The sequence below is a fragment of the Ictidomys tridecemlineatus genome, assembly GCF_052094955.1.
Source record: "Ictidomys tridecemlineatus isolate mIctTri1 chromosome 1 unlocalized genomic scaffold, mIctTri1.hap1 SUPER_1_unloc_4, whole genome shotgun sequence".
Taxonomy (NCBI): domain Eukaryota; kingdom Metazoa; phylum Chordata; class Mammalia; order Rodentia; family Sciuridae; genus Ictidomys; species Ictidomys tridecemlineatus.
The window spans coordinates 538,582-564,616 of record NW_027520945.1 but is presented as its reverse complement, the minus strand read 5'-3'; the positions used below and the strand labels follow the sequence as shown (position 1 = coordinate 564,616).

At 57.2% G+C, this 26,035-nt stretch overlaps 1 long non-coding RNA gene across 2 annotated transcripts; it reads right to left on the bottom strand.

The window, feature by feature from the left end:
- Nucleotides 1-756: 756 nt before the first annotated feature.
- Nucleotides 757-6,147, bottom strand: LOC144372200 (uncharacterized). Of its 2 annotated transcripts, none has more exons than XR_013432243.1 (3): nt 2,375-6,147; nt 1,216-1,317; nt 757-937 (listed from the first exon to the last, which is right to left on the bottom strand). It is a non-coding gene; the product is annotated as an uncharacterized LOC144372200 (long non-coding RNA). The 2 variants fall into 2 exon arrangements; XR_013432244.1 differs by having other exon boundaries at nt 5,919-6,147.
- Nucleotides 6,148-26,035: the final 19,888 nt, after the last annotated feature.

Sequence of the window (26,035 nt, the reverse complement as noted above, 5' to 3'; positions counted from 1 at the left end):
TACACGGTTATGCAGGGAGTTCCCATTCCACCAGCACCTCCAGCCTAGGTATGTCCCTAAAGACCCAGAAACAAAACGCTGGAATGAAAACTTGTGTGTGAATATTCACAGCAGCACCATGCAAAATGGTCAGAAGGGAGAAGTGACCCAAGTGTCCACTGAGGAGGAATGGGGGAACAGGACGAGTCCATCCACATGATGGAATATTACTCAACCCTGAAAAGGACTGCAGCTCTGACATGTGCTGCAAGTGGGATAGACTTTGAGACATGGGGCTCGGTGAGAGAAGCCGGTACAGAGGGTCACTCAGTGTGGACTCTGTGGGCAGGTCCTATCCACAGCAGGCCATCCAGACACAGGCAGTGGGCAGGTGCCAGGGCTGGGCAAGGGACTGGGTCACTGATGGAGTGCGGGTGCCTTTCAGGGGTAAATAGGATGTTTGGAAGTAAAGGCACTGGGTGCCCAGTGCTGGGAAGGCACCTGATGTCTGGCTCTATCCCTAGCAGATGGACTTGTGCACATCCAGCACAGCTACAGCCCGTGCTCAGGTTCCTGCTCTCAGTGACCCAGCACCGAGTGGAGGCAGAGAGGCCAACCTCAGAGACACCAGTGTGGCCACATATTCTGCAGAGTGCAGGTGACCTGTGGGGACCTTGGAGAACACACGCGGGCATTACAAGCTAAAGCTGGGTGACACTGGACATAGCATGGGGCAGTCCTGGGGGGGACCACATCCCAGGGCAGCAGCTGCAGAGATGACAGTGAAGTGGCCACATTTATTGTCAGCTGTTAACAGCGGTCAGGCGGGGAGCGCCCCACCAGAGCTGAGCCTGCCTGACCCCAGAGACTGAGGCCTGGCTCAAGCTGCATTGGATGGTAGGGTTCCTCAGCCAGTGAAGTGGCAGGATGCAAGGCTTCTAACCCCCAGGCCCGTGACCTGCAGAAGGAGAGGGTGGAGGTGAGTCCCTGGGCTTGGCTGTCTCCCGGCAGCCCCAGCCACAGTAGTGCCAGCCACACCAGCTTCCTAAACTTTCTGTAAACATTTCTGTGCACAGCAGGGCATGTGGGGCCTTGGGAGGGCTGTTTTCCAGGTGGACAGAGGTTCCCATGGATGCTGCCAAGCCTGCTCCAGTCCCTGAGGTCAAGATGCGTTACACCTGGCTGAGCAGACGTGGCTGGCAGCCAAGCTGACCCTGGAAGGGGGACCCCACTGACCTTGAAGACGTGTCCTGCCTGCAGCTCCCACAACAGCTTCTCTGGACTCAGGTTGTCCATTGCAGAGGTTACCCACAGGTCGGAGTAGTCAGCCACCTCACCCTGGAAGCAGCAGGATGTCACCCTGAACACTGGCATCTCCAGAGTGCACAGCTGAGTCCCTGTGAGTAAAGCTCAGGTACGTCCCTGAATCCCAGCCACCCGCCTGCTGTAGGAACCCGGGTGGCCTGACTGTGCCCACTCCCCAGTGGGGCCCTGGGCCTACTGGTTCTCCCTGGCACCTACAGCACTTGATCCCCAAATCTGCCCTGCCTCATGGACTGCAGGGGTCAGCAGGGCCACCTGGAGCCCAGGAACTGGAGAAGCCAGGCTCCTGGAGGGAGCTGGACACGATTGTAAGAGGTGAGTCCTGTCCACATTTGCACCCCAGAACCTGTGAGTGGAACCTGGTGTGGTAACCAGGTCTCTGCAGAGGTCATTAGTGAAGGGTCCTGGGGTCAAGTGGCCCTCATGCAATGGCCAAGAGAAAGAAGAGGGGACACAGATCCTGAAGATGGGTGACACTAGACAGAGCATGGGGCAGTCCTGGGGAGGCACATCCCAGGGCAGCAGCTGCCGAGATGACATTGAGGTGGCCACATTTATTGTCAGCTGTGAACAGCGGTCAGGCGGGGAGTGCCCTGCCAGAGCTGAGCCTGGCCCAACCCCAGGGACTGAGGCCTGCTTGAGCTGCATTGGAAGGTGGGGTTCCTCAGTCAGCAAAGGAGGAGGAGCCCCGTGGAGATGGAGAAAGACACTGAACTGAGGGACCACCAGCCAGGGCCACCTGGAGCCCAGAAGCTGGGAGATGCAGGAGGAGCCTCCCTGGAGCCTGTGCAGGGAGCTCAGCCTGGGACCCTGGTTCAGCCTCTACCCTCCAGGGTGGGACAGGACAAGGTCCTGTGGTTTTCAACGCTGGTTTGTGGTCATTTTCTACATCAGCCCCAGTGTTCCCTGCACTGGCCAAGTGCTGAGGGGCCATCCTGGCACTCCAGCCATCTACACAGGTTGCCCTGTAGCTGAACAAGCATGTAGTGCTGCCTTCCCACTCCTGGACCCTGAACACCATAGCACAGAGCACCCCATGGCCCCTCCTTGACCGACTGCCCTGTGCATACACCTGTGTCAGGGTCCATGCGGACAACCCTGCCTCCGTCAATGCAGGCCACCCAAAGTGTCTCCGTGGTGTCCATGCACAGCCCATCTGGCATTCCTTGCTCTGGCTCCAGCTGGCACACCAGCTACTGGTTTGCTGTGGCAGGACAGAGGAACGTGGCTCCTCACAGCCCAGACCAGGAGGATCATGTTGCATGGCCTCAACCATGGGAGGGAGTTACAGACGTGCTGGTGCATTTGGGACCCCAGGAGGGGACTCGGGAGGATGTTGGGGTACTGGCCACAAAGGCCCACCCAGGAAAGGGAGTGGGGAGCTGGCTACAGGAGGCCCCGCCCAGAGAGGGCTTGTGGTGCTGGCCACGGAGGCCCCTACTCCAGGGAGGACATGGGGGGCTGGCCACGGAAGACCCCACCTGGGGAGAGTGTGGGTGGCTGCCCATAGAGGCTCCTACCCCAGGGAGGGTATGGGGGGCTGGCCACGGAGGCCCATACCTGAGGGAGGGTGTGGGGGGCTGGCCACAGAGGCCTTCGCCTGGGGAGCGTGTGGGGGACTGGCCATGGAGGCCCCTACCCAAGCCTCCTGTCTGCATGTTGTAGTCATAGGCCCACATAGAGTAGACCAGGCTGTCCACGTGGTAGAGAGTGCGGTGGTCCAGGGACCAGTCCAGCCTATTAGGATGCCCAGCTGGTCTAGCTGTCTGATCAGAGTGGTCAGTGTAGAGTGTATATAGGGAGCCCTGCCCCGGCTCCCACACTCCTGGAGCGACGCCTCTGGCATGGTGCCTGAAGAGAGTGGAAGGTCAGTGGGCAGCACCCCAACCTGCCCTGTCCACCCCACACAGACCTGCTGTGCAGAGAGCTGTGGTCACCCTCAGTTGGGGGACAGCAGGCAGGATGGCCCTCAGGCAGCATCTGTGAATGAGCCTCTGTACTGGGTGAAGAGGGGGCCCCAGAAATGTTCCACCTGGGAAGAGAACTTCTCAGGCAGAGGTGCAGGGCCCTCAGCTGCACGTGAATGTCCTCTGGCCAGCAGCCCTGGCCGCTGCTCCATCCTGGCGGCTTCGACCCTCCCAGGGTCCTCTCTGGGAAGGGACCCAGGAAGAATTACATGAAATCTGTGGGCTTTGGAGAAAAAGGGAACCTCTGGGCTGCCCAGCACCTGCATGGCCTCGGGTGCTGCTTGCCAGCAGCCTGGGGAGAGCTCCTGAGGTCCCCACAAAGCTGGCACCCACCATGATGAGAGGCTCTCCATGTGGCCTGGGCCACCTTCAGCTCTCCGGGCCACAGCCAGTCCTTTCAGCAGCTCACCTGCCTCAAACCTCCCAGTGGGGTCCACCTTCCCATAGTTGAACCTATTGTGGGGCTTGTCATGGTCCAGCCAGGCCGCCCACTCCACCTGCCCCGTCTCCCAGTCCAGGAGGCCAAGGCAGGTACCAGAAGCCACCATGTAGCTGCCTACTCTGCACAGAGCCACACAGCCACCAGGGTCTCCTGGGAGGACAGAGGATACAGGACAGGAGGGTGGCCCAGCTGCTGCTTCCTCAGTGTGAGTGCCAGTGTGAGAGCCGCGGGTGCCCCTGAGCCCTCGGGTAGGACCGCTGGGCCTGGGGCAGGCTCCACAGGAGCATATCTGAGGGCAGACACAGACTTTGGGCCAGCCCTGTTCTGCAAGGGGGACAGTGGTGCCCTTGGGGAGGGTGAGGGTGAGTGGAGGACGCTCCCAGAGTGCTGCTTCTGCTCCTCAGAGGGCCCACAGGGATCATCAGCCACACAGGTGTGCAAGCCCCACAGACACACAGGTACTCCCAGGTGTGCGAGCCCATGGGGGTCATCAGCCACACAGGTGTGTGAGCCTACAGGGGTCGTCAGCCAAATAGATGTGCAAGCCCCTATGGTCCTAGAGCTTTTTGGTACCTTTGTCATAGGTGTCCAGCATCACTTGAGGCCTGAGGGTTGCAGACACACAGATACCACCCAGGTGTGTGGGTCCACGCACACACACAAGCCTGGAAAAAGCACAGTCACCCTCACCCTGGCTCATGAGTGAGGACAGATGCGTGTGTGGCACAACAGGGGTCAGAGCCAGGCGCGGTCTCCACACAGCCACCAGGAAGATGTCAGTGTTTCCAAGACTTTGTCTGGACAACAGCGAGTCCATCTTTGGTCCATTCTGTACACCAGGACTTCCCACCCCCACGGTCTGTCCTGTGCCCAGGGTGTGACAGCCCACACTCCAGGGGCTCTAGAGCAGGCAGCCAGGTGCTAAGCAAGCAGGTGCCCCGGCTGGGACCCTGCAACCCTCAGGCCAAGAGTGATGCTGGACTCCTATGACAAAGGTACCAAGAAGCCCTAGGACCTCAGAGGACACGGGCCATGGGCACATAGGATGGTCTCACAGCTCCCTCTCCAGGAACAACTGGAGCTCCAGGGACCCACACTTCCTCAGGCCCAAGTTCTGTAGCCCCCAAACCCACTGTCTGCAGCCCCCAGACCCACTTCCTCTGGACCATTATCTGCAGGCCTCAGACCCACTTCCTCTGGCCCTCCATCTGCAGCCCCCAGACCCACTTCCTCTGGACCATTATCTGCAGGCCTCAGACCCACTTCCTCTGGCCCTCCATCTGCAGCCCCCAGACCCCCTTCCTCTGGCCCTCCATCTGCAGTCCCATCCCCACTTCTTCTGGACTTCCATCTGCAGCCCTATCCCCACTTCCTCTGGCCCTCCATCTGCAGCCCCATCCCTACTTCCTCTGGCCCTCCATCTGCAGCCCCAGACTCACTTCATCTGGCCCTCCATCTGCAGCCCCATCCCCACTTCCTCTGGCCCTCCGTCTGCAGACCCATCCCCACTTCCTCTGGCCCTCTGTCTGCAGACCCCATCCCCACTTCCTCAGGCCCACAGTCTGCAGCCCCCAGGCCCACATCCTCAGGCCCACAGTCTGCAGCATCCAGGCCCACTTCCTCAGGCCCACCATCTGCAGCCCTCAGGCCTACTTCCTCTGACCCACCATCTGTAGCCCTCAGGCCCACAGTCTGCAGCCCCCAGGCCCACTTCCTCAGGCCCACCGTATGCAGCCCTCAGGCCTGCATCCTCTGACCCACCATCTGCAGCCCTCAGGCCCACAGTCTGCAGCCCCCAGACTCACTTCCTCAGGTCCACTGTCTGCTGGCCCCAGACTTATTTCCTCAGGCCCACTGTCTGCATCCCTCAGGCCCACTTACTCTGGCCCAACGTCTCCAGTCCCCAGACCCACACTTACTGTGGCCCACAGTGTGTAGCCCCAGGCCCACTTCCTCAGGCCCACTATCTGCAGCCCTCAGGCCCACTTCCTCAGGCCCACGGTCTGCAGCCCCCAGACCCACTTCCTCAGATCCACTGTCTGCTGGTCCCAGACCCACTTCCTTAGGCCCACTGTCTGCATCCCTCAGGCCCACTTACTCTGGCCCAATATCTCTAGCCCCCAGACCCACACTTACTGTGGCCCACAGTGTGTAGCCCCAGGCCCACTTCCTCAGGCCCACCATCTGCAGCCACCAGGTCCACTTACTCAGACCCATGGTCTACACCTCCCCAGAGTTGGGTTCCACCGGCACACAGTCCTGGCATTGATGTCCACATACACCAGCTGCTTGGTCTCCTCTTCCCACACGGAACACTCTCCCATCCTGTACCTCTCCCTGATGACAGCCTCGATCCTGGGGGACGCCATGGCCTGGGAGGACGACAGGGCTGTGAGTGCCCTGTTCCCTGTCCCATTCTCCTGGACATTGGGTGAGGGCTGCTGGATTGTGCAGGCTGGCTGCTCCCAGATGTGTGACACATCCTGTGGTCTCAAGGACAGCCTCTTCTGCTCATGAAGCCTCCCCCAGGCAGACATGGTGATGCAGAGAGGGACCCAGCCAAGCCCATGCCCCTCCTGGATCCTCTGCCACCTGGCACTCTGCATAACCAAGATATCGACAGAACATGCAGGTGCCCTGTCACTTGAAGAGGAACTCCCTGGCATGGTTCCAGGAGTCCCTGTGCCTTTTCCTTCTGTTGACACGGTGTGCCCACCACTTTTCCACCTTCCAGGACCCCCAGCTACAGCCTAGGAAGCAGGGGCTGCTAAGCTGAGCCACTGTTCAGGTGGGCCCGGCTCAGAGGCTGGGGTGGGGTGCGATCTGCAGGGCCTGGCTCCGGAGCATACACCCTGGCCTCTCTGCCCAGGAGACCTCTCCCCCAGAAGGGCTCACTTTGCAATGCTCCTGTTAATTGGAATGCTGTGCGACACCTGCGCTCAGTGGGAATCAGTTCACAGGGCCCTTCCTGGATGGCACCAAGAGGCCCAGCAGCCCAGGGCTCGCATACTGGGACAGCTCACATGCTCCTCAGCCCTCATCCTGTCCTGCTCCCTCAGCTCCTTGGGACTCCACTTCACTCAGGCTGAAGGCTCCACCAAGTGGGGGCGGCAACTGTCTTCCGCCCTCCTCTCCCTCATCCCTCCCTCTGTGCTTCACCAAACCAACAGAGCCCTAGGCAGTGGCATGTCACTTGTTCTGTCCTGCAGAGCCAAGGTAGCAGTTGCAGGAGTTGCCCCGTGCACTCTGCATTAGAGTAGGAGAAGCACCAGCCCTTAGGACCTTGCTTCCATAGAGAGCCTCCCAGGTCACAGCCAGAGCCCCACCAGGCATCCCTGAGACTTCCCCTTAGGGCCGACCATTCGGCTCCCCAGCCCTCCTGGGTTCTCACCTCACACAGGTGCTTCCCTGGGCAGCGGGACACTATGCTCCTCTCCTACTGCAGCAGAGCGCCCTCTTGCAACTGAGAGTCCACAGGGCTCACCCAGAAAGGCTCACAGGGAGCACAGTCTTGGCCCAGCAGGCCTAGAGAGGGCGCTGGGGAGGCAGGGGGATCCCTGGGCAGGCAAATGGAGCACTGGGCAGGGCTCTACTCACAGGCATCCTGTAAAGAACAGACTGCTGATCTCTGAGCTTCACTTGCTGACCCTACCTGAACTTGCACACCTGGCCATGGCACCCAAAGGTTCACAGGCACCAGAGCCCCCTCCTCCTGTCTTCCTTCACCTTCTGAGATGGTCTGGGCGTCACTCCCCCAGCCTCCTGTAGGCTCCTCCAGCGGCCTCTGCCCATGTGCCACTCCAATAAGTACAGTGGTGCCAGGGACCCTGTGCCTCTCCTGCCAACACTGCTTTCTGCCAGCAGGATTGCCAGGGCACTGCCCAAGGAGAGGATTTTGGCAGGAGGTGCTGCTCTCTTGCAGGCCCACACCAAGGGTTCCTCCCGCTGCAGACAGGGTAGTGGCCTCCATGCAGCCAAGACCTAGATCTCCCTGAGACACACCGTGGGGGCACAGAGCCCCACACGCCCTTTGTTCCCACATTCCAGGGGCCCTGGCACCAAACCAGTTGTCATGTCCCCGTGACCCCACAACAGGATGCCAGGCACTCACCCTTCTCTACTTCCCTTGGTCCAGCTGTCTCACCTCCAGAATGCTCCTCCTCCACTTGCCAAATGCTAGCCCTTTCCCAGGTCCTGCCTAGATTCCCAGGGCAGCCTCCATCTGCACCTGTGGCGGATGATCTCATCTGACTCACGACTTACACACTCCAACCTGTGGATGACTCCCCCGTTTGTAGATGAGCACACACCAGCTCCCAGAATAGATTTCTACCTAACACCCTGCTTGAAGTCTATCAGGCATCCCACATGGCCTTGCCCATACACCTGCTCCCCACCTGGGATGCCTCCCCATGTCCAACCCCAGTGGGCTGAATAGCACCCCAAGTTCACTGGGACCTCGGGATAGGACTTCTTTTGCATTTAGGGTCTCTGCAGATATAATTAGGTAATGATCTCAAGATGAAACCATCCTGGGTAAGGGTAGCCCTATGCAATCGCAGTGTGCTCACTAGAGACAGAGAAGGGGACACAGGCACAGAGGAGTTGCACCTGGAGACGGAGGCAGAGACTGCAGTGAGGGGCCACCAGCCCAGGGCCACCTGGAGCCCCAGGAGCTGGAGAGGCAGGAGGAGCCTCCCTGGAGCCCATGCAGGGATCTTAGCCTGGGACCCCTAGTCTTGGCCTCTGCCCTCCAGGGCTGGCAGCAGACAAGTTCCTGTGGTTTTCAACTGCTGGTTTGTGGTCATTTCCTACATCAGCCCCAGTGTTCCCCTGCACTGGCCAAGTGCTGAGCTGCCACCTTGGCACTCCCGCCATCTGTAAAGTTCCCTGTGTAGTTGGACAAGACATGCCTGGAGCCTATCCTGGAGCCTGGGGAGGTAGCTAAGCCCTGTGACCCCTGGTCTCAGCCTTCTGCCCTCTAAGCCTGGGGGAGAAGAGCCCACTGGACTGGGAAAATGGTTTAAGCCCCTGTGACACTTTGTTTCTAAGTGCAGAACATTAGCAGGGCCATGAAATTGCATCCAAAGTTGGCCCCTCATCTCTGCCTTCAAGATATCCTGTTCACCAGGCTCTTCCCTCCCTCCCCTTTGCTCAACTTTGCAGCTCCCTGGGCCCCAGGGCTCCTTCCTGCCTCCCCTCTGCTCAGCTCTGCAGCTCCCTGGGCCCTGGGGCTCCTCACCCCCTCCCCTCTACTCAGCTCTGTGGAACCCTGGGTTTGGGAGCCTCTTCAACCAGGTCTCCCTGGCACTACCCTCTCCCTGCATGCTCCCCCAGAGCAGGAGCCTTGTGCCAAGTCAGTGTGAGCCTGTGTCCCCTGCAGTGGCTCCTCTGATGTCCTGTTGCCACCCTGCTGCCATAGTGTGGGCTCCCCCACCAGAGCCGTGCTCAGTCATGTAGATAGTGTCCAGTTCTCACTCTCCTTGTGACACTCCTTTTTCCCTGTGGGACAGCTGAGGATGATGTGTTGGACTTGGCTTGCTGGCCCCACATCCCACTTGGCTGTCCAGAGAAGCTGTGGTGACCCTGGGGCACCTTGGCAACCACAATGGCCTGCGTGCTTATGGTGATCCCACCAGGTGATCTCCCTGTGGGAGACATGCTGGGGTGATTCGCTGGACCCTGACACAGATCTATGCCCAGGGGTCATATACCCTGCCCCCTGATGGGCAAGCTGGCTTCCTCTGACCAGGAGCATGAGACCCTGCCCTCCTCTCTTTGGGTCTGGAAGTGGTGGCACTGCTTCCTCACGTCTCCTGACAAGGAGTGGCCTCCTCTGGGGCTCAGCTGAGCACCCCCTATCCCAAATCCTTCCTGATGGGATTGTCGCCCAGGGGCCTTGTGACAGGAAAGCACTGTGAGTCTGCCAGAGCCTCAAGTTACCTCGCCTTAGGCTGCTTCCTGGGAGAGGCACAGGGGCAAGGTGGGGTTCAGATTGTGGGTCTGCTTGGGGACAGACTTCTCCCTGAGCGGCTCATCACTCCTCCATCGCCAAATCCCGCAGCCTGGGGACCTGAGCTTCCTCCCTCCTGCACCCAGCACTCCATGTCCCTCATGAGCCCATGCTTGGCCTCAGGGTCCCAGAGAAGAACTTTCCTCTCCCATGAGTGACAGGCTGACTTCTTTTCCAGGCTGCGCCCTGAACCTCCACTGGAGCCTTTCCTGAGTGACTCCTGGTCCTGCAAAGGGCTCAAAGCACCTCCTGCTCTGTTCCACATAACTGGGGTTGGGATCCTGAAGGGCAGTCCATCCTCAGCAGGGTCCTGGGAAGCTCCTTCCTGCATCTTCCCACCCCTGATGACCCAAGACCCCCTGTACCCCTCCTTCCCTCTCCCTGCTCACAGCCACCCTGTACCTCTCCCTCCCTCTCTCTGCTCACAGCCTCCTATATACCTCCCTCCCTCTCCCTGCTGAAAGACCCCCTGTACCCCTCCTTACCTCTCCTTGCTCACAGCCCAATATAGCCCATCCTCCTTGTCCCTGCTCACACATCCCTGTACACCTACCTCCCTGTCCTGTCCCTGTTCACACTACCCTGTACCACTCTCTACCTGTCCCTGATCAAAGCCCTTGTACCCCTCCTCCCTGTCCCTTCTCAAGGTCCCTATACCCCTCCCTCTCATTCCCTGATCAAACCCCCTGTACACCTTCCTCACTCTACCTGCTCACAGCCCCTGTACTGCTCCCTTCCTGTCCCTGCTCATAGCCCCTGATCCCTACCTCCCTGTGCCTGCTCAGAGGTCCCTCTACTCCTCCCTTCCTGTGCCTGCTCACAGCATCTGTACCCCTCACTCCCTGTCCCTGCTCACAGCTCCTGTACCCCTCGCTCCCTGTCCCTGCTCAGAGGTCCCTGTACCCCTCCCTCCTACTCCCTGATCCCATCCCCCTGTACCCCTGCCTCCCTCTCCCTGCTAACAGGCCCTGTACCCCTTCCTCCCTCTCCCTGCTCACAGGTCTCTGTACTTCTCTCTCCCTGTCCCTGCTCAAAAGCCCCTGAACCACTCCCTCCCTGTCCTTCCTCACAGGTCCCTGTACCCTTCCCTCCCTCTCCCTGCTCAAAGGAACTTGTACCCATCCCTCCCTCTCCCTCTCACAGGCCATGTACCCCTCCTTCATTCTCCCTGCTCAAGGCCCCTGTACCCCTCCCTCTCTCTCCCTGCTCACAGCCCTTGTACCTTTCCCTCCTTCTCCCTGCTCACAGCCCCTGTACCCCTCCCTCCCTCTCCCTGCTCCCAGGCCCTATTCCCCTGCTTCATTCTCCCTGCAAAAGGCCCCTGTACCCGTCACTCCCTCTCCTTGCTCACAGCCACATTGTACTTCTCCATACCTCTCCCTGCTCACAACCCCTGTACCCCTCGTTTTTTCTCCCTGTTCACAGCTCCCTGTACCCCTCCCTCCATCTCCTTGCTCACAGCCCCTGTACCCCTCACTCTCTCTCCCTGCTTACAGCCCCCCTGTAACTCTCCATCCCTCTCCCTGTTCATAGCTTCTGTACCCCTCCTTCATTCTCCCTGCTCAAGGCCCCTGTACACCTCCCTCCCTCTTACTGCTAACAGCCCCCCTGTACCTCTCCATCCGTCTCCATGCTCAAACCCTTCTGTACCCCTCCCTCCCTCTCTCTGCTCACACCCCCCTGTACCCTTCCTTCCTTCTTCCTGCTCACAGTCACCTGTACCTCTCCCTCCCTGTCTCTGCTCACAGGTCACTGTACCCCTCCCTCTCTCTCCCTGCTCACAGCCCCATGTAACCCTTCCTCCCTGTCTCTACTCAAACCCCCTTGTACCCCTCCCACCCTGTCCCTACTCACACCTCCATGTACCCTTCCCTCCCTGTCCTGTCCCTGCTCACACTCCTCTGAACCCCTCCCTCTGTGTCCCAACTGACAGGCCCCCTGTTCCCCTCCTCCCTAACCCTGCTCACAGGCCCCCTGTACCCATCCCTCACTCTCCCTGATCACAGGCCCTGAACCCCTCCTTCTTTCTCCCTGCTCACAGGCCCCCTCTACCTCTCCATTCCTCTCACTGCTCACACTCCCCAGTACCCCTCCCTCACTCTCCCTGCTCATACACCCCTGTAGCCCTCCATCCATCTCTCTGCTCACACCCCCTGTACCCCTCCCTTCTTCTCCCTGCTCACACCCCCTGTACCCCTCCCTCCCTCTCCCTTCTCAGAGCCCCTATACCCCTCCCACCCTGTCCTGGCTCACAGGTCCATGTACCCCTCCCTCCCTCTACCAACTCAAAGATCCCTGTACCCCTCTCTCCCTCTCCCTGCACACAGCCCTCTGTACCCCTCACTCCATCTCCCTGCTCATAGCCCCTGTACCCCAAACTCTCTCCCTGCTCAGAGTCCCCCTGTACCTCTCCATCCCTCTCCCTGCTCACACCCCCTGTACCCTCCCTCCCTCTCCCTGCACATAGGCCCTGTACCCCTCCTTCATTCTCCCTGCTCAAGGCCCCTGTACCCGTGACTCCCTCTCCCTGCTCACAGCCCCCCCGTAACACTCTATCTCTCTCCCTGCTCACACCCCCCTGTACCCCTCCATCCCTCTCCCTGATCACACCCCCCTTTACCCTAACTTCCCACTCCCTGCTCACAGCCACCTGTACATGTCCCTCCCTGTCCCTGCTCACAGGTCCCTGTAACCCTCCCTCCCTCTCCCTGCTCACAGCCCCATGTACCTGTCCTCCTTGTCCTTACTCACACCCCCCTGGGCCCCTTCCTCCCTGTCCCTACTCACACCCCAATGTAAACCTCCCTCTTTGTCCTGTCCCTGCTCACACCGCTCTGTACCCCTCCCTACCTGTCTCTGCTCACAGCCCCATTTACCCCTTCCTCCCTGTCCCTGCTCAAACCCCTCTGTACTGTTCCCTCCTTATCCCTACTCACAGTCCCCCTGTACCCCTCTCCCTCTTCCTACTCACAGCCTCATGTACCCCACCCTCCCTTTCCCTACTCCCAAGCTCCTGTACCCCTCCCTTCCTGTCCCTGCTCACAGGCCCTGTACCCCTCCCTCCCTGTCCCAGCTCACAGGGCCTGTACCCCTCCCTCCCTGTCCCAGCTCACAGATCCCTGTACCCCTCCTTCCCTGTCCCTGCTCACAGGCCCCTGTAGCCCTCCCTTCCTCTCCCAGCTCACAACACTCTGTACCGCTCCTTTCCTCTCCCTGCTCACAGCCCCCTGTACCCCTCAATCCCTCTCCTTCCTCACAGGTCCCTTACCCCTCCCTCCCTCTCCCTGCTCACAGGCCATGAACCCCTCCTATATTCTTCCTGCTTACAGGCCCCCTGTATTCCTCCCTCTCTCTCTCTGCTCACAGCCCTTGTGGCTTTCCCTCCTTCTCCCTGCTCACAGCCCCTTTACTCCTCAGTCCCACTCCCTGCTCACAGAACACCCCTGTACCTCTTCTTTCTTCTCGATGCTCACACTGCCCTGTACCCCTTCCTTTTTCTCCCTGTTCACACCCCCCTTTACTCTTCCTTCCCTCTCCCTGCTCAGAGCAACCTGTACTTCTCCATCCCTGTCCTTGCTCACAGGTCCCTGTACCACTCCCTCCCTCTCCTGTCCCTGCTCACACCCCCATGTACCCATTCTTACCCCTCCCTGCTAACAGCCCTCTGCACCCCTCACTCCCTGTTTCTGCTCACACCTCTCTGTACCACTCCCTCCCTGTCCCTGCTCACAGGCCCTGTACCCCTCCATCCCTGTCCCTTCTTGCAGGCCCTGTACCCCTCCATCTCTCTCCCTGCTCACAGGCCCTGTACCCCTCCCTCCCTCTCCCTGCTCACAACCAATGTACCCCTCCTTTCCTCTCCATGCTCAAAGCCCCAGTACCCCTCCCTCTCTGTCTTCCACTCAAGTCATTGTAACCCTCCCTCCATCTCCCTGCTCACAAGCCCTGTACCCCTCCCTCCTTGTCCATGCTCACAGGTCCCTGTACCCCTCGCTCCCTGTCTCTGCTCACAGGTCCCTGTACCCCTCCCTCTCCCTGCTCACAGCCCCCTGTACCCCGTGCTTCCTGTCCTTCCACACAGGTCCTTGTAGCCCTCCCTCCATCTCCATGCTCACAGGCCTTGAACCCCTCCCTCCCTTTCCTTACTCACACCCTCCTTTACACCTCTTCCCACTCCCTGCTCACAGCCCCCTGTACCCCTCCTTTCCTTAACCTCCTCACAGGTCTCTGAACCCCTCGCTTCCTCTCCCTAATCACGCCTCCCTGAACCCTCTTCCCTCTCCCTGCTCACAGCCCCTGCACCCCTCCTTCCCTCTCCCTGCTCACAGGCCCCCTGTACCACTCCCTCCCTCACCCTGCTCACAGCCCCTGTACCCCTCCTCTATTCTCCCTGCTCACAGGCCTTTGTACCCACCTCCCTGTCCCATCTCACGAGCCCCTCTACCCCTCCTTCCTTCTCCCTGCTCACAGGCCCCCTGAACCCCTCCCTCCCACTCCCTGAGCAAAGCCCCTCAACCCCTCCCTCCCTCTCCCTGCTCATAGCTCCCTATACTCCTCCCTCCATCTCCCTGCTCTCAGGACATGAGCCCCTCATTCCCTCTCCCTGCTCACAGCCTCCATGTAGCTCTCCATCTCTCTCCCTGCTCACACCCCCCTGTACCCCTATCTCCCTCTCCCTGCTCACAGGACATTACCCCTACTTTATTCTCCCTGCCCAAGGCCCCTGTACCCCTCACTCCCTCTCTCTCTCACAGCTCCCCTGTACCTTTCTAGCCCTCTCCCTGCTCACAGGTCCTGTACCCCTCCCTCCCTCTTCCTGCTCACAGGCCCTGTACCCCTCCCTCCCTGTCCCTGCTCACAGGTCCCTGGAACCCTCACTCCTTGTCTCTGCTCACAGGCCTTTGTACCCCTCCTTCCATCTTCCTGCTCACAACACACTGAACCCCTCCTTCCCTCTCTTGGCTCACAGCTCCCTGTATCCCTCCCTCCCTGTCCTTCCACTCTGGTCCCTGTACCCCTCCCTCCCCCTCCCTGCTCACAACCCACTGAACCAATCTCTCCCTCTTCCTACACACATATCCCTGTACACCTCCTCCCTCTCCCTGCTCACAGGCCCTGTACCTCTCCCTCACTCTCCCTGCTCACAACCCACTGAACCAATACCTCCCTCTCCCTACACACCCCCCCCCCTGTATCCTTCCTTTCCTCTCCCTGCTCACAGCCCCTGTACCCCTCCCTCCCTCTCCCTGCTCACAGCCCCTGTACCCCTCCTTCACTCGCTCTGCTCACAGGCCCCTTGTACCCCTCCCTCTCTCTCAATGCTCAGAGCCCCTGTACCACTACCCTCCCTCTCCCTGCTCACAGCCCCTGTACCACTCCTACATTCTTCCTGCTCATAGGCCCCTGTACCCCTCCCTCCCTGTCCCAGCTCACAGGCCCCTGTACCCCTCCCTCCGTCTCCCTTCTCAGAGCCCCCTGTACGTCTCCATCCCTCACACTGCTCACACCCCCCTGTACCCCTCCCTCCCTGTCCCAGCTCACAGGCCCCCTGTACCCCTCCCTCCCTGTCCCAGCTCACAGGCTTCTGTACCCCTCCCTCCTTCTCCTTGATCACAGCCCCTGTACCCCTTCCTCCATCTCCCTTCTCACAGTCCCCCCTGTACATCTCCATCCCTCACCCTGCTCATATCCCCCTATACACCTACCTCCCTCTCCCTGCTCACAGGCCCTGTACCCATCCTTCATTCTCCATGCTCAAGGCCCATTTATCCCTCACCCCTTCTCCCTGTTCACAGCCACCCTCTATTTCTCCCTCCCTTTCCCTGCTCACACCCCCCTGTACCCCTCCCTCCCTCTCCCTGCTCATAGCTCTCTATATGCCTCCTTCCATCTCCAGGCTCACACCCCATGTACACCTCACTCCCACTCCCTGCTCACAATTCCCCTGTACCTCTCCATCCCTCTCCTTGCTCACACCCTCTGTACCCCACCCTCCCTCTCCCTGCTCACAGGCCCTGTACCCCTCCTTCATTCTCCCTGCTAATTCCCCCTGTACCCCTCCCTCCCTCTCCCTGCTCACAGGCCCTATACCTCTCATTCATTCTTCCTGCTCAAGGGCCCTGTTCCCCTCACTCCCTCTCTCTGCTCACAGGCCCTCTGTACCTCTCCATCCCTCTACCTGCTCACATCCTTCTGTACCCCTCCTTCCATCTCCCTGCTCACAGGCCATTTATCCCTCCTTCATTTTCCCTGCTCAAGGTTCCTGTACCAGTCCATCCCTCTCCCTACTCACACCCCACTGTACCGCTCCCTCCCTCTCCCTGCTCACAGCTACTGTACCTCTCCCTCCCTCTCCCTGCTCACAGGCCCCTGGACCCCTCACTCCCTGTCTTTGCTCACAGGCCCATGTACCCCTCCCTCCCTCTCCCTGCTCACAACCACTGTACCTTTCCTTCCCTCTCCCTGCTCAAAGCCCCCTGTACCCTTCCCTCCCTGTCCTTCCACAGAGATCGTTGTAACCCTCCCTCCCTCTCCCTGCTCACAGGTCCTTGTACCCCTCCCTTCCTCTCCCTGCTCACAGGCCCTGTACCCCTCCCTCCCTGTCCCTGCTCACAGGTCCCTGGACCCCTCACTCCCTGTCTCTGCTCACAGGCTCCTGTACCCTTCCCTCCAGCTACCTGCTCTCAGCCCCCTGTACCCCTCCCACCTGTCCTTCCACACAAGTCCTGGTACCACTCCCTCCCTCTACCTGCTCACAGCACCCTGTACCCCTCCCACCCTGTCCTTCCACACAAGTACCTGTACCACTCTCTCCCTCTCTCTGCTCACAGGACTTGGACCCCTCCCTCCCATTCCCTACTCACACCACCCTGTACCCCTCTTCCCTCTCCCTGCTCACAGCCCCTGTACCCCTTGTCCCTCTCCCTGCTCACTGCTCCTGTAACCCTCCTTCCCTCTCCCTTCTCACCAGCCCGCTGTACCCCTCCCTTCCTCTCCCTGCTCACAGCCCCTATACCCCTCCTTCATTCTCCTTGCTCATCGGCCCTTGTACCCCCTCCCTGTCCCATCTCACAGGCCCCCTGAACCCCTCCCTCCTTCTCCCTGTTCATAGCTTCCTGTATTTTTCCGTCCATCTCCCTGCTAATAGCCCATGAGCCCCTCATTTCCTCTCCCTTCTCACAAACTTCCTGTACCTCTCCATCCCTCTTCCTGCTTACACCCCCCTGTACCCCTCCCTCCCTCTCCCTCCTCACAGGCCCTGTACCTCTCTTTCATTCTCCCTGTTCAAGGCCCCTGTACCCCTCACTCCCTCTCCCTGCTCACAGTATCTGAACCTCTCCCTCCCTCTCTCAGCTCATAGCTCCTTGTACCTCTCCCTCCTTCTGCCAGCTCACAGCCCCTGTACACCTCAGTCACTCCCCAGGCTTACAGCCCCCCTGTACCACTCCCGCCCATTGCCTGCTCACAGCCCCTAAACCCCTCCATCCCTCTCCCTGCTCCTAGCTCCCTGTACCCTTCCCTCCTTCTACCAGCTCGCTGGCCCTGTACCCCTCCTTCATTATCCCTGCTCTAGGCCCCTGTACCTCTCAGTCCCTCTCTCTGTTCAGAGCCCAACTGTAGTCTCCATTTCTCTCCCTGCTCAAACCCCATGTACACCTCCATCCCTCTCCCTCCTCACTGGCACTGTACCCCTCCTTCATTCTCCCTACTCAATTCCCTTGTTCACCTCACTCCCTCTCCCTGCTCACAGACCCCTGTACCTTTCCATCCCTCTCCCTGCTCACACCCCCCTGTACCCCTCCCTTACTCTCACTGGTCACTGGCACTGTGCCCCTCCTTCATTCTCCCTGCTCAATGCCCCTGTACCCCTGAAGCCCTCTCCCTGCTCACAGACCCCTTGTACCTCTCCAGCCCTCTCCCTACACACACACCCTATACCCCTCCATCCCTCTCCCTGCTCACTGGCCCTGTACCCCTCCTTCATTCTACCTGGTCAAGGCACCTGTACCCCTCATTCCCTCTCCCTGCTCACTGCCCCCCTGTACCTCTCCATCCCGCTCCCTACTCACACCCCCCTGAACCCCTCCCTCCTTCTCCCAGCTCACAGGCCCTGTACCCCTCCTTTATTCTCCCTGTTCTAGGATCCTGTACCCCTCACTCCCTCTCTCTGCTCACAGGCCCCTGTACCTCTCCATCCCTCTCCCTACTCACACCCCCTTGTACACTTCCCTCCCTCTCCCTGTGCACAGGCCCTTTACCCCTCCTGCATTCTCCCTGCTCAATGCCCCTGTACCCTTCATGCCCTCTCCCTGCTCACAGCCCACCTGTATCTCTCCATCCCTCTCCCTTTTTACACACCCCTGTACCCATACCTCCCTCTCCCTGCTCACAGTTCCCCTTTACCCCTCCCTCCCTCTCCCTAATCACAGCCTCAAGTACCCCGCCCTCCCTGACCCTGTTCCCATGCCCCTGTAACCCTCCCTTCCTTTCCCTGCTCAGAGCCCCTGTCCCTGTCCCTCTTCAGAGGTCCCTGTACTCCCCACTCCCATTCCCTGATCCCAACACCCTGTACCTCTCCCTCCCTCTCTCTGCTCACAGGCCCTGTAACCCTCCCTCCATGTCCCTGCTCACAGGTTCCTTTACCCCTCCATCCCTGTCCCTGCTCACAATCCCCTGTACCCCTCCATTCCCCTCCCAGCTCACAATTCTCTGTACCCCTCCTTCCCACTCCCTGCTCACAGCCCCCTGTATCCCTCCCTCCCTGTCCTTCCTCACAAGTCCCTGTAACTCTACTTCCTTCTCCCTGCTCACAGGTCCTTCTACCCCTCCTGCCCTATGCGTGCTCACAGGCACAGAACCCCTTGTTTATTCTCCCTGCTCACAGGCCCTGTACCCCTCCTTCATTCTCCCTGCTCAAGGTCCCTGAACCCCTCACTCCCTCCCTCTGCTCACAATCACCCTGTACCTCTCCATCCCTCTCCCTGCTCACATCCCCTATACCCCTCCCTCCCACTCCCTGATCACAGGCCCTGTACCCCTCCTTCATTCTCCCTGCTCAAGACCCCTGAACTCCTTACTCCTTCTCCCTGATCACAGCCCCCCTGTACCTCTCCATTCCTCTCCCTGCTCACACCCGCCCTGTACCTCTCCCTCCCTCTCCCTGTTCACAGGGCCTGTACCCCTCCTTGAATCTCCCTGCTAAATGCCCCTGTACTCCTCATTCCCTCTCCCTGTTCACAGCCCCCCTGTACCTCTCCATCCCTCTCTATGCTCACAGGCCCCCTGTACCCCTCGCTCCCTCTCCCTGCTCACAGGCCCTTTAACACTCCTTCATTCTCCCTGCTCAAGGCCCCTGAACCCCTCACTCCCTCTCCCTGCTCACAGCCCCCCTGTACCTCTCCAGCCCTCTCCCTGCTCACACCCCCTGTACCCCTCCTTCCCTATCCCTGCTCACAGTCCCCCTGTACCTCTCCATCCCTCTCTATGCTCACACCCCCCCTGTACCACTCTCTCCGTCTTCCTGCTCACAGGCTCTGTATCCCTCCTTCATTTTCCCTGCTCAATGCGCCTGTACCCCTCACTCCCTCTCCCTGCTCATAGACCCCCTGTACCTCTCCATTCCTCAGTGTGTAAAGAGCACCTGGAAGGTCAGGTTCATGGCTGTGATGGGTGCAGGTGTCTGAGAGCCTGCTGAGCCTTCCCCATGTGAATTCTCTGCAGCTGCCCAGGGACTGGTTGCTTGAGCAGGGGGCAGGCCTGGAGCTCAGGGACAGCAATGTGACAAGGTAGCAGAGTCTGCCTTCCAGGGTCTCACCCATACATTTTCACAGAGAGACACACACAAAATACACTCCTGCACACACATACACATAACTTATAAATATACACACATATGGACACAGAGATTCACACGTGTACTGTGCAACCTGACCTGAGATAGGTGGAAAGAGACCCACCTGACTCCATAAGAGAACAGCATTGGATGATCTGAGGAAGAAGAGACCTCCAGATTCTCCATGATGGGATGCAGGGATACACTGATCACCTGGAGAGAAAGCATCCACTCTTCTCTGCTGCTCTGAAGGGGGCACCTGAGCACCTGTTTGTTGTGCACACCCTGCTGGCTATGGATGCCCTGCAGGAGGTTTGCAACTAGGTTCACACTTGAGGTTCCCTCACTGTGTCTCTGGCACAGTAATAGGTGGCCATGTCCTGGGTGGTCATGGAGTTCAGCTGCAGGGAGAACTGGTTCTTGGATGTGTATCTGGAGATGGATACTTGGCTCTTAAGTAATGGGTTGTAGTTAGTGCTACCACCACTAGATATGAGCCCTATGTACTCCAGCCCCTTCCCCAGGAGTGATGGATCCAGCTCCAGCTATAACCACTGGTGATGGAGTAACCAGAGATGAGGGACAGATGAGGGACAGGGTCTGCAAGGGCTTCACCAGGCCAGGTCCTGACTCCCCCAGCTGCACTTGGTACAGAACACCTAGGGACAAGGACAGTCATACCCTGTCAGTCACCTGCAGTCACAACTTCCCCATGGACACAGGTCTGACATTAGGGACACTCACCTTGGGGAGCTGTGAACATCCACAGGACAAGACCCAGCAGCCTCATCTTCTAGACCACACCTGCCTTCCCAGAGACCTCAACCCTGTCTGAGCAGAGAGCTAGGAGCTCCCATAGACCAGACGACATTTGAACCCAGAGCAAGAGGAGAAATTTGCATGTGGCGGAGGCTCTTCTGATATCTGGAGAGGCTGAGGTCAGGCTGCCCAGGTCCTCTGTGCTCCTGAGATGTGTCCCTGTCTGGAACCCAAGAGGAACTTTACCTGTGAGAGGACAGCAGGTGGTTTCAGGGGTGCTGGAAGGCTGTCAGAGGGGGAACCCACCCTGGTGAGCCCAGCCCTGCTTCCTCCAAGCCCTTCCTCCCTGAACCTTGGAGGGTCTCAGAGTGGCAGAAACATGCCCAGCATGCAAGAGGCCCAGGTTCATCTCCCAGCCCTGAAGGAGAAGCCCTCAGTGATGACTGAACAGGGCACAGGCTTGAGGATGGGGTTCCCCACATCCAGGAGAAGAGCCCCCCTTTGTTCTCAGGACTAGTTCTTCTCTTTCATCTCTGTGAGATTTGGGGGCTACAGACTGAGCAAAAGAGGAGGGAGCAGGGTCTCTGGAGAAGAGAGTCTTCCTTCTGCGTGCCCACTGCCCTCTCCCACCCTCTTCCCTGCTTGTCCTCCTGACTGTCCAGCCAATGCCTGTGGACAGCAGTGGGTGGGAATCTGCCCTGAGCTCTTCCCCTCACCTGTACTGCCCTCTGGTCTTTACCAGGAGAGGACAGGATGGAGGTGCTAGGCCAGGTGAGAGTCTTGGGAGCAGAGTCAGATCTCAACTGCAGCCTGAGGCTGAGAGCCCCTGAGTGCCCCCAGAGCAGCAGAGCCAGGCTGAAATCAGACAGGACAGCATGCAGGGCAGGCTGGGTGACAGAGGAGGCCCAGGGCCCCTTCCTTGTGCAGTATCACTGCAGTGAGCCCTGCCTTGCCCACAGCCCAGCATTTGCAGAAAACAGTGGACTCTGTCTTTAGTGAGGTGGGGTCACTGAGAGGGCAGGTATCATTGCTGACCTCCTGATGAGGTTCAGGAATTGACCTCATGCCTTACTGAGTGAGCACAGCACACTAATAAGACATGTAAGCTCCTCTTCTTAGGTTTTGAGTATCCACTACCAGATTTCCTGTGGATGTTCAATGCCAGCCATGGAGAGCTGAGAGAATCTCATTCTTGGTCCAAGGTGATGCCTGCGGTGTGCTCTCATTGGATGGTGACAGGCACCTCTCCTGTCATGAGGCCTGCTGTATTGCTGAACTGAGCCTGCTGGTGGGCCCACCCCAGGCAGCCCTTGGGAAGAGATGAGCCCTGTACCTCTGCTGTTCAGCAGAACCTCAGTTTTCCAGGCTTCCAGAGTGGCCCCAGCACCATGCAGCCCACAGGACTGTGAGGCTCAGCTGCTCCAGAAAAACCTGACCAAGGTGCTGTGAATGCACTCCTTAGGTGGAAAGAACAAGGAGCCTATGGGACTCTTCAGCCACCATTTATGAAAGAATTATTTATTTTATGGATGACAGAGGGGGTGGGGAGAGAATGAGAAGACATAATACCTGCTCAACCAGGTGTTTCTGAGGCCTTAGAAATTCAACTGGTCATAAGGCCACCTGTATGTATTTCCCTGACTACATGGGGACATGCAGGAGCAGATGCATGCATTTCCAGAACTGTGCACCCTCCCCAGCTGAGCCTAAGAACAGCAGGCTGTCTCAGCAGAGCAGGGACAGATACACAGGTCATATCATGAGTCAAACCCAGGAAAGACAAGGTCAAGGGCAAATGGCTTCACCGCAGGAAAATATAAATTATTAAGGACAGCCAATGCCACACTAACTGAATTAGGTAGGGTTAGTTTTATACATGCAGATGTTATCCACTAGGACAGGCCAAATGGGGATGCTGTAACAGATCAGGGATTACCCACTGTAGAAAGGCAATCAGGTAATACATCATATGGTTTCTAATGGGAACAGGGGCAGTGTGTAGATGGGTTATGGGGGCAGATAGTATCTACTGTGGACAGGACCAGCGTGGGGATGGAGAAAGTGTTCAGAGTATATCCACTGGGTACAGGCCAGCATGGGAATGGGGTAACAGGTCAGATGTCGTCTACTGGGGACTAACCAGCACGGGGATGGAGAGGTCAGATATTATCCACTGGGGACAGGGCAGCATGGTAATAAAGTAACAAGTAGATATTATCCACTGGGGACAGTCGAGTGTCAGATGGTGTGACAGCTCTGATATCAAGCCCTGTGGAAAGTTTTAGCATGCAGGGGCAGCAATATGTTATATATTATCCTCTTTAGATGAGTGAGCATGGGGTGGGGTAACAGGTCACACAGAATCAACTGGGGACAGGGAGAGTAAGCGGATAGAGGAACCTGTCAGATGTTGTCCCCTGGGGTCTGGGCCAACATGGGAATGGAGGAACAGGTAGATAGTATCCCCTGGGGACAGGTTCAACATGGGGATGGAGGAACAGGTAGAAAGTATCCCCTGGGGACAGGTTCAACATGGGGATGGAGGAACTTGCAGGGACTGGGCAGTTGTCTAGGAATCCCCTAAACCATCCTAGCAGTGCTCAGGTGGTTATGCTCTTGTCCAGGGAATGTCTGTGGGCATCTTCCAGGGCTGGCATCTCATGGATCCAAGATCTCATGGGTAAACAAGGTCTTGAAGGATTTCCCAGGAGAGAAGCAACACTGGCTCTTCATGAATAAGATGAAATGGTCAACTTTCCAGCAGAAGCTCTGACGGGCTGCACCCTACAGGGGCTGGTGTAGATGAAGAAAGCTTGGAGTCTGTGCACAGTGGGTCTTCAGCCAGGAAGACAATGGAGTGACAGCATTTGCTGGGAAACAGGTGGAACTGAGACCATCAAGCTGATGAAGGAGGCCAGACGCAGAAGCCCAGGGTCCATCTTCTCTGCCAATTGAGGAAGCTGGAGAAGAGGGAGAGGAGAGGAAGTGATGTGGACAGAGAAGAAGATCAGTGGATCCAGGAAGGACCTGCAGGTGGGCAGAGGGGTAAAGGGAGGAGAGCAAAAGGGAACTCACCATCTGTGCTGTGAGCTGATGTGAAGGAGCACAGTGAACTTCACCTTCATGAACATCCATGAACCTCCAACTCAGACATGTGTAACACATAGACAAAAGACCAGCAGAGCCCAGGTGGAAGCAGGGAGGGAGAAGGACAGGAAGGGGAAGGGCTGCCCACAGAAATGGGGGTCCTGATCCAGGTCTGAATCACTATGGAAACCAACTCCTGTGCTCTGTTTCCCTACAATGCACCTACAGTTATAAATACCACAGGAGAGAGTCACAGAACACAGCCACAGCTGTGGGGCCAGCATCTCTCTCCTGCTTTATGGGCCAGAGGTCATGGTGAGTGCCTGGGCCTCTTCCAAGTTCTGAGGATGACCAGGAAGGAGGATGACCCTCATCAACATGGACAAGTGATAGAATTAATTGCTGGCTCTGCCTTGGTGGACATATTACTCTCTGTGTTTGTGACATTTTTATGGATGGGGCCATGTGTGCCCTACATGTAGCCCTCCAGTTGAGTATAGAAGCAGTTAGGTCCTGTTCACTTCCCTGAGAGTTGTACAAATAGCAACTACAAAATTGATCAGAAGGATTGATTAGGAGGAAGACTATGGGCACAGGGCCAAGGAGAGAACCTGACTCTAACTCTTATGGTCCCTGGCATCTGGAGTCCCTTAGACTGTGTCCTGATTGCCCTGGTGAGGGCTTCCACAGCAGAGAGCTCTTAGCTCTGCTGGTCATGGTGGTGGCTGTTTTCTAGGACAGAGTCCAGCAGGGCAGCAATGGAGGACATCTGAGTCACCCTCTCAGCAGCTTCTGGCACTGTCTCATCATACTCACTCCCTGGATGTGAGGTCATACTCAGGTCTCCCCTTGGTCCCTCCCAAGACTGTGGTGGACAATTCAGGTGCAGGGCCACCTGCAGTCTCAGGCAGGACCTGGGAAGTCAGGCTCCTTTTCTTAGGTGCCAGGTCTGGGGAGGGCAGACCTCATCAAGGACAGGGCTTACTGAGTGGGCTGGTCAGAGTGCCCCCTGCCATTCATTAGTGCTTAGCTTCTGTGGTGTCCCAGCCTGGCTGCCTGTCACCCTGAAGGTGCCTTAGCTGATCCTTATCCTTACACCTTTCATTTACAAGCAGCAAAAGTGCCAGAGGACCAGTGCTGAGTCTCAGGGAATCCTTGAGAGCCAGGAGGTTCATGAGCCTGAGGTTCACACAGTGTCTAGGGCACCAACCTCTGAATATTGTGGTGCTTGCTCTACAGATAATCCCAAGGGTGTTACTAATCAGGGAATCCCACTGAAATCCTCTGAGTTGATGGAAAACACTCACCAGGGCTCATTGAGCTTGGTAACCTCAGAGCAATCACTTCATGGTGCTCTGCATGTTCTGCATGAGAAAATGCTCCTATGTCAAACTAGGCAGTGCAGGGACCCCATCTAATCAGAGTTGGAGAATGAAAATCTTTGTCCTGTCCTGAGCTGAGAATAACTGTTTTCAGGATATCTCACTTCGGTATGGTGGTGGCCTTGGGTTTGTCACATGTAGCCTGTAGGTAGTTGAGGTCAGGCACATGACTCTAGCTTCTCTAGTGCTTTAAACATGATGGGGAGCTTCAGTTTGTCAAATTCCTTTCCTGCTTTTGTTGATGTGATGGTGTGACTCTTGTCCTCACCTCTATTCATGTAGTGAATCACATATGGATATGACCTCCCAACCCTGTGGAGAAACCCACCTGATCATGGTCACCACCTCCTCATGTGTCCTTGAGTGCAGTGAGTCAATATATTCTAAGGAATCTTGCATCCCTGTTCACCAATGATGTTGGTCTGAAGTCTTCTTTACTGGATGTGTCTATGTATGGTTTTGGTATCCGGGTGTTACTGGCTTTACAGATGATTTTTTTCAATGCTTCCTCCTTTTGCATTTCATGAAACAATTTGAGGAGGTTGGCCTCATCTCTGTTAAATTTCTCTTAGAATCAACTACTAGTAATTCTGCTTATGGGCTCTTCTCTTGTGGAAGGTCTTTAAGGGCTGTTCAGCTTCATGTCTTCATATTTTTCTGTTTTACATTTGTAGATTCTTGTGCTTCAATTTGTCTAGATCACATGCGTTTAGAATTTTTTAATCTCTTTATGATTTTCTAGTTTAGGAAAGGATATTTTAAAAAATAGTTTCTAATCTTCTGGATTTCAGTAGCAATATCTTCTGCTTTATCACAAATTTTGTTGGATGGATCTTCTGCTTTTTGTTTTCTTCAGTTTGTAAGTGGCTTTTAAATCTTCTTTATGTTTTCTAGGAAACATCTCTTTCTTTATTTGAAAGTTTGTATTATGTTCATAGTCAATATAACCTTTAGCCAGAGCAATTAGGCAAGAAAAAGAAATTAGTTTGTCATAGAGGAAAGAAAGAAATCTCAATATGCTGCTTGCTGGTGATGTGATCCAATATCTAGAAAAGCCAAAATCTCCATCAGAAGGCTTCTAGATCTGATAAAAAACTTTGGCAATAGAGCTAGATACATCATGCATAGATAAATAAACCACTTTCATATATTTCCAAAATGAGTTATCTGGGAAGGAAATAAAATAATGGTTTCATTCTAAATGACCTTAAAACGAACTTGGAAAAAATTCAACTGGGGAGGTGAAAGGTC